We start from the raw sequence: 14,098 nt of genomic DNA, 5'->3' as shown, positions 1-14,098 counted from the left end.
TGGTGGTGCTGCCAGGAAAATCCTGCAGGTTCTCAAGCCCTGCTGGGAAAAAGAGACCCATCCTCACCATCCTGCCTTTGTCAAATGCCCATGCACTGTGTAATTAAGCCAGTTAGCAGAGACACTGATGCATGCTAACTCCATGAAACCAGCTTATTATCTGCTCTGCTAATTAGCCATGGGAAAACAGGTACGGGGTTTATGAATACCCGTTTAAGAAGGGGGAGGAGAAAAGGAAAACCTGTTGAAACAGATTTTTAACCCTGTTATTCCTTTGCTTTTTAAAGAGGGATGAAAGCAGGAACAGATTAAAGTGCCCACGTGGAGGAGGGGTTGGTTTGACAGGCTGGGGCAGGGAGCAGGATGGAGGGGGGGCGTGGCTTTGGGAGATCAGGGTGAAAAGCTGTGGGGAACTGGGTTTTACCATCAATTCCTGTACATGTTTGGGTTGGGACGACCTCTCTGCCTGCCTGGCCATGTTGACGAATTACGAGATCTATTGGGATTGTAGCCTCACCTGGCTGGAGTGGGGCTGGAAACAGCTCTGAGCAAGGATTGGGGGGAAGAGCAGCAGCACTGCAGCATCAGGAATGTGCATCCAGTGCTGGCTCACCAAGCAGAGCTGTCACTCTCACAGTGAACAGGAAGCTGTTCTGGAGCTTGCTGCTGCATTTGGTATTCGGAGAAGAGCCCAATTCCCTGATTGTGCTGATGGGATATGAAAGGCAGGATGGAGTTTTATTGCAGAGCAGTTGACCTTGCTCCAGAGATATTACTGATACACAGCTGCTATTCAGCATGGCAAAACACTGTAGTCATTATGTGAATCTGGCTGCTAAGTGAAGCAGTTAGACCTCAGAGCTTTAGGATTTGCTTAAAAAAAAATAAAATCCAGGCATACTCAGGTGGGAGGATGGGGCAGCCCCCTCTCTGTGTCAGGTGGTGGGATTGCTCTGGAGGAACACAGGGGGGCTTTGTGCTGTCATCGAGGCTCCAAGCAATGACCCTTCCCCATTTTAAAATCAGTTGAAGGCAGGTGAGACTGTGGTTCTGTAGCTGTTCAATGAGATTTCAGCATAAGTGAGGCTTTTCTCAAAGGCTGTGAGATATCACAGAACCACTGAGGTTGAAAAAGACCTCCAGGATCATCGAGTCCAAGCTGTGATTGATCCCCACTGACTGCCACATGCAGTCATTCCTTGAACACCTCCAAGGATGGGGACTCCAAACCCCTCTGGGCAGCCTGACCACCCTTTCCATGAAGAAATTCCTGCTGATGTCCAAGCTGGTGCAGCCTGAGGCCGTTCCCTCTCACTGAGGACCCAGGATATATAAAATATAGGATAGCTCAGGCGAGGGAGGGAGGCAGGGAAGGTTCCTGTGCTTGCTGGTGAGCCGTAATTATGCTCAGAGCCTGTGTCAGCGACTACACTTGTTCCACTTGTACAGCACAGGGCTGGTGCCTTGTTTAACAATGCACAGCTCATTGTTCTCGCTGCAGCCCTCAACGCCACCAAATTGATACTGCTTTTCCACAGGCAGGCAGATAAGGCACGTGCTCAGCACACTGGCAGAGCCACGATAGCATCACCGCACACAGGGAAATTAAAAACCGCCACATGGCGACAAAACCCCTCTTCCTGCCTCGGCAGCAGAGGAATTCCCAGCTGGAATTACAAAGACGAGCGCAAGTGAGAGGGATGTGCCACCCTGAGGGGACGAAATCCTACTGTAAGGGATGGGAGCAGAGGAAAACCACTGGAACCACAACTGCATCGCTCACTGGGGAAGCCAAGTCACACCTGAGGTTGTCCCTGTAAATTTAGGCTGCGCTTTAAAACAACTGATGGTTTTAATGCCCTTCCCATGCCAAAACACTCTGCCCTCAGCTGGGACACAGGGAAGTGTTGTTTCTATGGCAGAGGGTGGGAATCTGTCCCAAATCTGTCCCGTGCTGCATTCGGGAAAGAGAGGAGATTAAGAAGCAGGAGAGAACTGGAAGGAGAATGGTGAGCATGAGATTGCTTCTGACAGGCAGACGCAGTGGCAATTTTTTCCCTGAGATGCATTTTTGTCCTTCACTGAAAAGTGCTCATTTGTTGTAGCAGAACTATTCAAGATTTGGAAGCATTCACGAGGAATTTTCTGGGTTGGAAAAACATGGTTTGAAATTATCAAGGCACCCCAGTCTCATGCAATCAGGACACAAACTCTGGGAAAGTCTTGAGTCGAAATTTACCCTTTCACTTGGAGTTTAAACTTGAATGCTTTAAAATACCCTAAAACTTAAAATCAAAATGGAACAATCTAAAGTTATTGGAGGAAAGGAATGACCCAATCTAAACTGTATTTCTACTGGTCATCTGGGGAAAATTGGCAACACATCGACTTTTTGCTTCAATTTGGGATAGATTTCTGTCAGTCAAAAAAAAAAATTGTTTTCTGCCCCACACTTTTCCTCTTTCTGTTTGGTGCAACATGAGCACGCTGAGGGATGTCTGCAGTATCTGGGTGTGTGGGACCCTGCGATCTCTGTGCCCAGAACCTCTCAGAGGAGTCTCTCCCTGTGCCAGGCTGGGCAGCAACTCTGGTGCTGGGCACCATTCACCCCAAAGGGAAGAAATTATCATTTTCTCTTGTCTCATCCCTGGAGAATAGAAGTTTTCTCCTCTTTTGAATTAAATTTACCCAGTTTTTTTGCACCTCTAGCTTTCCCCCAGCCTGGAGGAGCTCTGAGAGGGCAGTGGGAAGGGGAAGCTCCAGCATGGGGATGTGGGATGCTGTCCTGGCTGGATACAGGGGCCCTGTCAGGGCCTTCTCTTCCTCAAGCCAAGCCACTTGGAGAAGACAAGCAGTTTTCCAGAGCTTCTGCCTTCTGCCAGTAACGACCCTCCGGAGTATTCCCATTTCCATAGATTTACTGGCTTAATGCTTTTTTAGAATGATAAAAGCCAGTTAATTATCCCTTACGAGATTCTGCCTCCCCACCTGCCTTCCTCGGCCCCCCCAGCCCGGCCTCCCCACGGCTGTGTATTTATCTTTTGTTCATCCATTTGATTTGGAGGCGAATAAATTGGGAAAGCTGGAGTGATTCATGTACTGTGGATTGCATATTGATCTGGCACGCTCTCCTCCTTAAAGCCCCCATTAGTCACGCCGATCAATGGCTCCTGGATGGGAACCCGTGCTCGTGAAGCCAGGACGGGAGGTGCAAGCTGGGGAAAGGTCTCTGCACTTCACAGCCTCTGCCCAGCCCCTTTTATTGATTTTGTTTTGGTTTTGTTTGTTTTGGTTTTTGGGGGTTTTTTTGGTGTGTTTTTTTTTGTGCTGCCTTTTTTTGTTTGTTTGTTTGTTTGTTTGTTTGTTTTGGGGTTTGTTGTTGTTCTTGCCAGAAATTTGGATGCTTAAAATTTTGCAGAGGCGGGATGGCTCTGCTGCACTCCCAGCCCCTGAGACCTTTCCTGGTGCAGTTTCTAAACACTTCCAGGAGCTGCTGGTGATTTTATCTCTGCCAGTGAACTTTTTCTGATGGGTATTAAAAGCCACGAGGTGAAGGAACATGATGTTTTGCAAGCTGCTGGAGAAATACTTCCTCCTACGTGGAAAAAACACAGGGTTTTCCATCAAGACAGACTGCTATCAAAACAGTATCACTGTACACGAGCCTGGCATTAGCTGATCTTCCAGCAGAGCTCATAAAACGCTTTACCGAGGCACAGCATCATATTCCTCGGAATAAAGACACAACCAATACCTCCACCGCTAAATGGGGCTATTTAGTGAGCCATCAGAGAAGCCATCAGCACCACCAAATCCACGCCTCAGCCCCCTGACTCCCTGCTTGTTTCTTTTTCTTATTCACTTCCACAGGGGGCTGGGAAATTCCATGCAGGAATGTGGATCCATGGCGCATTTTCCCACCCCCTGGTGCGGGTGAAGCAGTTTTAAGGTCGGCGCTGAGGTGACACACACCCCAAAATGCCGCAGGTCAGTGGTTTTCAACCTGCACTTCGAAGAATTTTGGGGGTCAGCAGATTAAGGAGCTGCAAGAAGGAGCTCAGAAAAGCCAAGTTGTTGTCAGCAGGCTTAACTGAGGTCTTCGGGGGTCAGGGAAACCATTCCTCCACGAGAAACTTAAAGGGATCAGAAATAAAAAAAGGGACTGAAAGCTCGGTATGTGACTGGGGCTAAGCACTGGAACACGAGGAGAACAGGAGGGCCTTTTGGGCTGTTTAATTTTAAGGGTTTTTATATTTCTCCCAGGCTCGGTTCTCCTCAAGAGGTTTTGTGTCCTGTGTCAGAAATCCTTCTGGGCCAGGCAACACAGCTCTGAGCTGCTCCCGGAAACAGCAGAAAGAGCATTCTTCTTGTCCCGAGTGTGGTTTATAACACGAGTGTGCCCTGAGAGAGGGACTAGATGTCCCTCAGGCTCCTGCACTTGTCCCATGGCTATTCCAGAAGCAGGAGCAGCTCACCCCAGGCTCAAAGCCACAGTTCTGCCCACACTAACAAAGCAAAATCAATTAATTTGCTTTGGGAATCCTTCCTCTGCTGGTTTAGTCGAGCCATAAATCATTCTCTCTGTTCGGGGTTGGTCCCAGCCTGTCCCTGCTGGGAACAGCATCCCTGGGAGCAGCGAGGAGCATTTGCTGTGCTTCACTAGCTGGGTCTGGCCAGAAGACCTCTCTGCATCTCCATTTTCCCAAACTCAATCCTGCCCTGAGGCTGCCGGGGCCTGGTTGTGTCCTTTCCACAGGGTTCCCTTCTCCATGGTGCTGGATCTGCAGCAGAGCAGAAGAGCAGGGTGAGCCTGGTGCTGTCAGGCTGATAAAAGCCTCCAGCACCCTGAGATGTTGCTAACACGTTCTGCCTTGCCAAGCTCGGGCTGATGGGCGCTCCTGACAGGCAGCAGCTTCCCTGGGTGTTAAACATTAATGGCTTTCCAGCTCTGCCTCTGGATTTTCGGTTGCTGAGGTGTCAGCCCAAGACAGGACAATTACCGCCCGAGTTCCACACACACACCCCCAGGGAATGGATTGCCCGGCAGTGATTAAAGGGACTCAATCGAGGGTGTGTCACAAGGCAGGGGCACAGGACACTGCTGGCGTGTGTCACCCATCCCCACCGAGGGAGAGGAGTGCAGATGTTCTACCCAGTATCCAATTACTCCTGTTAAAACCCAGAGCCACGCTCCAAATCCATCACCATTTTCCTCTGCTTCCCTCATTTTGGATGAGGCTCCCAGTCCCCATCTGCATCCTCACCTGATGCATCTCTGCAGACGTTTGGCTCTCTGCTCTCCCCAGCAATAGCTGCTTTTCAGGGCAGCTGATCAATGGCAATGTTGTATAACGTCTCAGCTGCTTTTTTTACCCTTCCTTCCTTTGTATATGATTCACAATTTTGTCTTTCAGGAAAGCTCATGTCAGTGAAATATGTCTCCTCTGTGAAATTTCGCCAAGCTGAGGGTTTTCCCTGCTGAAAATATCTGAAACTGCAAGTGTTAGAGGTTTTGGTACAAATCTGCCTTCATGAGACTCACCACTTGGAACGGATTCAAAATTTCCTTCATGGCCACATGATCTTTCACATAGGCTAGATTTGAAAACAAACTCGTTTGCTCTGCCAAAAAGGGAGGAATCCTCTCATGAAAACAGGATGAGTTCCAATTCAGCAATGATCCATGTAAACACAAAAATATAGGGTGCCATCTTTCTTTCATAAATCCTAGGCATTAAAAGATCAGCTAACAGAAAATGGCATGATTGCTTTGAAACCCACATCATTTGCACTGCTGGATGGAAAAACACGGACACGGGAAATAAAAACAGGAGGACACAAATGTTAATTACTGGAGAAACAGTCCTTTCCTAAACTGCGTGTGAGCCTCATGTGTCTCTCTGCCTCTCACTCTCTTCTGGCTGGAGGACTCCAGCTCAAGGTTTGGCCCAGCCCCACAGGGATTGGGAAGAGGAGACACAACCCAAGCTGCAATTCCAGATCTTTCTGTAGTCCCATCCTGCTTGTGCTGCACCAGGTTACGTGCTGGCTCTGGGGTGCTGAGGATCCCCCTCCCTGCTGACTGCTGGGACCATGTGAGGAGAACATCTCCCCGTGACCCAGGAGCTCGGTGTGAAATGAAACCCTGCAAGTTTCTCCAACCTCAGCAGCTTTTTTGCAGCAGAGGTTCGGAGTAAGCCAGACGTGCTCCTCAGGGGAAGCAGCCTGTGACGTGATGCTGTGCACTGCGCTCACCCCAAGCCCCTGCAGGCTGGAGACCTTTCCCTCTGTTATAAACGACCCAGATCCGAAATGGATATGAGTTATTAAAACTCATCGAGAACGCAAAAACATTGGCAAAGCACAAAGCCAGCGTGCTGGGAGCGCAGCTGGCTGCCAGAGGCTCGGCCACAAAATGGCGGCCTGGCCTTTTACACCCCGGCGGCTGAGGCGGCGCAACCCCGGCGTTGCCATGGCCACGCCCCCCTGTCAATCTCCCCCGAGCCCGCGCTTTTCCGGCTCTGAGGCGATCGGGCTCTCGGCGGCCGCGCCCTCGCTGCTCTCATGGCGCTGCTCCCGCAGCCCGGCCGGCGGCCGCTCGCTGCCCACGGGACGGGCACTGCCACACGAAACCCACCCAGCCGCCACCAAACCAAACCTGTACGATCAAAGCCACCCCAGCACATGAAACCTTTAACGTGTATCTTATACCCTTGATATTCCCACTGGGTAATATCATCGTGCCCAACATTATAATCTCTAACATAACTTAGAATATAATTCAAATTAATACAACATATGGCGAAAGCCAACCTTCAAAAATCATTCATAACACCTCAGCAAGGAGAACGTCCCTGCTCTCCCCTCCTTTTCTGCTCAGGGCAGAGCACTGACCCTTCCCTGTCCCCACCTCCCCCAGCCCCATTCGGAGCATCCATCGCCCAGGTTCACTCCAGAATCCGGCCCATACACACTCTTACAGCTGCAGCCAGGCTCTGAGGGATTCTGTGGCCTAATGGCTCCACCCATTTGCTTTTCTAAGAGTCACATCAGTAATACTGTGAGTGCTCGGAGTCACGGATAAATCTGCTGCTAGAAACCCCCTTCTGCGCAGAAAGCCCCTTCTGCATTTCACCCCACGGAGCCCTTTTCACTCAGGTCGCTCCTGTGGCACAAAGCTCCCGCCTGGCTCAGGGATCGCCATCCTCCAGGGCAATTCCTCAGGGACAAGGCCTGTTGCTTTTATCTGTAGATGAAGCTTTTCCCCCACTGTTTTCCCCACACACACCTTATTACAGTGCAAATGGAAGTGTCTGTTCGTTCCCCACTCGGTTGTTTGCATGGTGGAATTGTTGCAAGGGGAGAGAACAGAAAAATTCTGTCTGAAAAGGGAGGGAAGGAAGGGAAGGAATGGAGGGAAGGGAGGAAGGAAGGAAGGAAGGAAGGAAGGAAGGAAGGAAGGCAGGCAAGCTTTGATCCCACTTGTGTGGATACTGGCTCTGCATGAGCACCTTCCCTTTTTCCATGGTCTCATTTACCAACTTACTTAACCTTCCCTGGTGAAAATAGCTTGGAAGAGATGAGAGCAGAGGGACAAAGAAATAAGGTTACACACTTGCCAGTCTGTTAATATTTATGAGGGCTATGAACCAGATTAATCTCCATGCACCGTTTCACCTGCAATGCTTCCCTTCCATATTTATGTGAGGGGAAAATAAATAAACAAACAAAATGAAATCCAAATATCTACCTGCTTTTAAGCAGTGCATGAGCCACCTGTCAATCAAACAGGTGAAAGAGTTTTCCTCTGCATCTTTTTTGGGCAGGGGGATTGTTTTCCAAGCTCCAGGCCAAGGGATGGGGTCACTGCTCTGTAGGAATTCAGGATTTGCCTGGGGTTTAGGATCCGGGGAGTGGTGATGTGCAGGAGTGTGGGATAATCAGAAATGGGTGGGAAACTCAGAAATGAGTGGGAAAGGGGCACAGCAATGCCAAAACCGGGGCTGGTGCTGGACCCAGGGCACAGACAGACCCTGCACTGCACTATTCATTCAGCTGCACCTCTTCAATCCCAGGTGGCTCCAGGTCTGTTATTCACAAACCCAACTGCTGCTGTTTGGGTTCTCCCAATCCCCCAGGGAAACATCTCTGCATTGTCTCCAGAAGAAAAGCAGTCAATCTGTTTATGAAACTAGTTATGAGGATGAATTAACATTTAAAACCCTGCACAGTTTACATTTCCATTTATAAATTCTCCTGTTAGGATTATTTGATAATGCAAATTCTCATCTACTGTCTTAATGGACCCTTCAGTCTTGGGGTGGGTTTGGATTTCAATTGCTTTTTTTTTCTTCCTCTAGTAATAGGATCTGCCTCACATATGACAGATTTGTCAGCGAAATTTTAACAAATAATATTAAATGAACTTTAAATGCCGTTTGTATCATCAGTTTTTAATTTCAAAAGTGTCATCCCGTTGCATTTGGGGAATATGTAAATGAACAGTTCACCTACTAAATTTTATGGCAGCCCAACGTGTCTGGAATACTTTGTGCTGATATTTCTGTTTATTTAATCCTTGCAATATAAGGGAAAGATTAGCTCTGTGTATTTTGTACTTTTGTTTTATAATGACTTGGGGTTTTTTTTTTTTTTTTTCCATTAATGAAATGATTTAGAGTGATGCAAAACAAGGTACAAATTATATTGGAAGTTGACTATGAAATAAACAATTCTGGGCGGGAGAAAACACCTGGATTAAGGAAAAAGAAGCACAGTCCTGTGCCACTACATGTGATGAAAATGTCTAAATCCCTGTGTTCACCTGGATTTACAATGAGATACGATAGAAAAGAGAAATGTTACACCTGAAGTGGAAGAAGGAGCTAATTTGGACACCCAGACTCTGCTCCATTGCAGAGCTTTAAATCCTGGCCAGCCACTGCTCCTCCTTGAGAAAGAGAAATTCTCACGTGGTCAATGCTTAACTCACTTTTTGCAAGTGTTTAAGGACCTTAAAAAGACCTTGCAGAGATTAAAACAACTCCTATAAGCTCAGGTACTCCAGTGGCTGAAGACTGGTGAAAAGAGCCACACCATGGCTGCTGCAAAAATACCCATTTTTGGCTCAGTGGTTATTTTCTGTGTTGTTTATCTCGAAAGAACCGGAGGGTTTATTTGAGCAGAAACACACGGGTGGAGTGAATTACACTTGTCTGTGGTGTTTTCCCGCCCCAGCACTGGTTTCTAACGGGGGTGGCATTCCCAGGAGGATGATTTGACTCCTGTAGGCAGCTTTTGATGTGCTGTGCTGGAAGGAGGAGGAGGAGGAGGAAGATGGAGCCCAAGCAGCCGCCTGTGACTGTGGGGAGCTCAGGCTCTGCTCTGCACTGCTGAGCTCATTCATTCCAAGCGAACACGGGGCTCTGGGAGTGACACTGATATTAAGTAAGCAAAGTGCTCTGCTTAATCACAGCCCTTGTGTGCTCCTGAGAGAGATGGAGCCAGCAGAATTCCCACTTACACTCAGTATGGAACATCCAGAGCAAGATAACTCGGTCAGGATCCTTGTCACAGCTTGTCTGGAGAGGACAAGGAGAGGTCTTGCTCTGTGAACTGGCCTAAAATATAGGTAAATTTTGAAGAGAACACCTCTTGTTAAGGCAAAACAGCCTCTTGCAGCCCCTTGTCCCTAAGTGCCTCAGCTGAGCCCTCTGTCACCTCTCTGAGCCACCTGCTGTCACCTCTCACGAGGAATTGCCACTGCAAGAGCACTCCAAGAGAAAATAATACAGATTATTTCTCCAGAGAGATGCCCCACTCTTGCATATCGGGCAGAAGGGTGCTCAGAAGAGTTCTCTGGGTTTCAGACAGAAGCTCAGGACAAAATACTGCCTGTGCTCCAGTGTCAAGTGTCAGAATTGCTGGGGAAGTGGCAGGGCCAGCTCAGCAAGGCTGCACTTCAGTGCTCTCCTCAGCTCTCAGCTCTCCAAAACTGGTGGCATCCCAGAGAGATGTAGGAGAGAGACAATTCCCTCCCTCCCTTGGTCCTCCTCTCCCTGCTCATTTCCACCTGCGTTTCTTTGTCTCTCCTTCCCTCCGAACCTCCCTCGTGCTTTGTCTTTAAGCGGCCGTGGCAGCAGTTGGGTTGTGGGAGCCTTCAATTTCCTATTCAGTTCACCAAGGAGCAGTAATTTTCTGCACTTCCATAATTAGGGGAATTTTAAGCAAACTACCCTGTGGATGATTACAAGCCGGATTCAATTTCGGTTGCTTTGATCACCAAGAGGATGAAGACACTGCTTGAATATTTGGTGGTGTGCTCTGCCTGAAGAACCTCATGCCAGCTGCTCCCTTCCTGCCTTTCCCTCCCCACCCCGCTCCTCTCAGCCCCCACCACTGCTCCCTGCCAATCCAGGGATTGTCTTTCTGCTGCTTCTTCAGCTTGAGTGGAAGAAATAAATGCCCCTTCCTGGAAGATGAAGCTCTGTTAAAATCAGTTTTCCCAGTGAAGAGGCAGCGTGTCCTGATTGTTGGAGCAGCGCCTAAGGAAGGCAGAGTCAGGGAATTAAATTTCCGGGCCTGTGCCTTGGTTTCCTCATACAAAACAATGGAATAAGGGACAAGGCATTAATTTGCTGGTTTACTTTGTAAAAGCTCCTGTGAGCAGCAATCTGAGGGCAAAATGCCCAATTCCTTGGGTCTGCAAGATGGTTTAGGAAGATCTGTGATAGAATCACGAGATGGTTTGGGTGGGAAGGAGCTTTAAAGCTCGTCCAGTTCCACGCCCTGCCATGGGCAGGAACACCTTCCACTGTCCCAGGTTGCTCCAAGCCCCGTCCAACCTGGCCTTGGACAGTTTTAGGGATGGGGCAGCCTTGGATATCACGGTGCCTTTGAAGTGATAATTGGTTTTTCCAGCTTTTATCAGCTCTAACACCCAGCACTGAACACAAGACCTTTCGCCATCACCTTTTTGCTTCAGCTGTGCCTTCACTATCTCCCTGATTATCTCCTTTCCGCTCCAGGGCTGGGAATCCATCCAGGAGGGAACGGCCCATTGCAGCGTTTAATCGCTTCTGCTTCCAGAAACAGGACAATGACAGAGCAGGCCTGGAGTGGCTGAGGACACCCTGAGCCTTCAGGAATGTCTGGTAAAGGCTGAGGGGGCTGGGAGATGAATTTCAGGACTGAGGAAGAGGACAGAATAAAGGTTTGGGTGATCAGCAGAAGAGCTGGACCGCAGCAACTTTATTCCAGTTTACACCCAGAGACTGTGGCAGGAGCTGTCCTAGTCCTTCCCAGCACAGGATTCACCTGCCACAGGAATCTCTGCTCAATGGGAGGTCAGGGGAGGAGGTTCCTGTTCCCAAATGTGAGCATGATGGGCTGTCAGCCCCGGTGTATTAATAGACTATTATTGCTTCCAAGTTTCCTGAGCCACGTGCATGGGTTTTCGATAGGTTAATTAGGCCATATTTCAGGATAATTACAGCTGTATATTTCTACACTAATTAAGTGGCTTTAAAACATACCCACAATGTGGCTCAGTGAATCATAATTAAACTTCCTCTGCCTCCTGCTATACACTATGGAACTAATACCCATAAAAGACCCGAGCGCTGCTCCTTGCCAGCAGCAAATTGGAGCCTGCAAAAAAAAAAAAAAAAAAAATCTTATGGAATGTCTGCCTTTTTTTTTTTTTTTAATAGAATCATGTACAAATTAATTCAAAATGAATATTACATGAGTCATCAAAATGCTGCAGCTTCCCTCTCTTTATTTATATTTATCCTCCCACGTGAGCTGTCACCTGGAGGAGCCGGCACACTCCAGGGTGAGGGGAGAGTGACTCATTCTTGCAACGTCTCTGACAGAGAAGGGCTTTGCTTTTCCCTCCCTTCCAGCTGGGGAGGGCTTAAAATCCATGGAGAATGATGCTGGAATCTCCCACTTCTGGAAATCTCTGGCTGGTGGGGGAGAGGAGACAATTCCTGGCTGCTGCCTGCTTGTCACTGCCCCCTCCTTGGTCCTGTTTAGCTGGAGGGTTGAAATTTCTTTTTCCTCTGCTTTTTCCTCCTTCTTTTTCCTCTGCTCTTTTGGCATCTGATGCCCTTTCAGCCTCCACTTGACAAAAATACCAGCGCCTTGTCTTGTAGTTTTGTCATTCCCTGAATGATCCCAGTAATCCCTTCCCTGCACTGGTTCCTTGCATCCTTCTCAAGATGATCTATCCCTTTTTCCTGCGCCTTGTCCCCAGGTATTATCACACCTCCTGCCTCCTGATTTGAGCTCTTCCACTCTTTTCCCTGGCTGCTTCCAGGCTCAGTGTCCCAACATTTGTATGGGGGCTCACTAACTCCCCTACAGTAAAAATAATCACTGAGTTCTTCTTTCCATCAGATTTTGCCATTTCTAGGGGAATTTTGTCTCAGCAAACTTAAATCTCCATTTATTTTCATCCCCCTGTCCCTCAGCCCTTCCTGGATGTGTGAAGGTTGTTCAGAAGTTTAAAAGTGGGATTAAGTGTAGGGAAACTCAGCCTATATCTGGGGTTTTTTTGCATTCCTGAACTGATTTACTCCAATTGTATCTCCAAGCCTTTGATGGGAGCTTGCAGCAAGCATTCCACTGGAAGAATTAATAATTAGATGGAGCAGTGATGGGTGCTGTGGAAATAAAATGATACAGATGGACACAGAGATAGATCAGTCTGACTGAGAGAAGCGAATTTTAAGCAATGTTTTAGCACATTAATGGAAATCCAATGTGATATTCACCCAGGAAACTCATTCCAGGGGTTGAGTTCAGCTGCTCAGAAGACAGCCAGAGCCGTGTGAGCAGCATAGCCAACACCAAACAGCTTTCATTTCCCTGCTGGAATCTTCCCAGCTAATTCCTGATGCAAAGCAAAGCAGATTCAAAACTTCCACTCGGAGCAGGGCTTCACACCCGGGGTCCCTCTGCCATTTTTATGAGTTACCTCACCTAATGAACAGATTCTGGGAGAGACAGAGAGCTCCCAGACAGGCAGGGGAGCCAAATTTGGAGGATTATTGATGAATTATTCAGCCCTCTCTGCCCATCACACTGACATGTGAGCAGGAGCTTAATGCCCTAAGGCACCATTTCATTGTGGGAGGATAGATCCTGGTTTATAATCAACATATTGCATAAATGCCCTTTATTTACATGTGCAAAGCAATTTTTTCTGGGTCTCAGGCCTTAATCTCAAGTGTCTCCTGTTTGGGAGCAAGAAATTAACTTGTGTGTGAGGTTCATTTCCTATGGACCATGTCAAAAGCTCTTATGGAGCAAGGAAGCAGGAAAACTGCTTGGTTCATCACTTATTTATTTCTAATGAATGGGAGAGGAAAAATGCAGCAAGACAATCCAGGTGAAGTCGAAGGGAAAGGTTTTTAATGAGAGGAGTGAGGAAGGAGTTATCCAGGACAGTCATTGAATCCCCTTGCAGGAGGTGTTGGATATCTGTGATTCTGCTCCAGTGAAAGGCAGAGGGATGCAACTGCACAGGTCTAAGACAGAAAGGAAGAAAATTAAATTGCAGGTCAGCTGAGACAGTTGTGATGAAGATGTTCCAGAAGCATCGCTGAGCGTGGGAGCCGTCAGCCTTGGCAATGTGCAGATTCCCCAGCACGGATAAAACCTGCTTTAATTCCAGCCACAGGCACCTTGTCCTGCCCAGCCATCAGTGCTGAAGGTGACTTTCTGTTGAAAAGCAGAATGGGAGAGAAGAAGAGGGAGTTCAGCAGATCCTGGGAGGCTTCCCCCTCTCTCCTGTCCTTGGAGTTCAAGTTGCAGGTCCAGCAATCGCTTCAGGGGCTGCTTCTCCCCTCAGCCAAATTAAATCTGCCCCAAAGCCTCCAGGAATTACAATAGCAATGCCTTAAAAAAAACCAAACCGAATCTAAACCAAAGTGCTGAATTTGTGTCACTTTTAGACCTGCAAGTGAGGAATTTAAAGCTGTTTGAAGTGCCCTGTTCCATCTCAGAAGGAAGGGAGTCAACCTTCCCCTCTTCCTGCCCTCCCAGATCCTGGACAAAGCTTCCCACATGCCACTAATCCAGCTTATGTTGC

Source organism: Corvus moneduloides, chromosome 25 (genome assembly GCF_009650955.1).
Source record: "Corvus moneduloides isolate bCorMon1 chromosome 25, bCorMon1.pri, whole genome shotgun sequence".
Taxonomy (NCBI): Eukaryota; Metazoa; Chordata; class Aves; order Passeriformes; family Corvidae; genus Corvus; species Corvus moneduloides.
The sequence above is the reverse complement of the archived record's forward strand: the minus strand, read 5'-3'. Positions refer to the sequence as shown.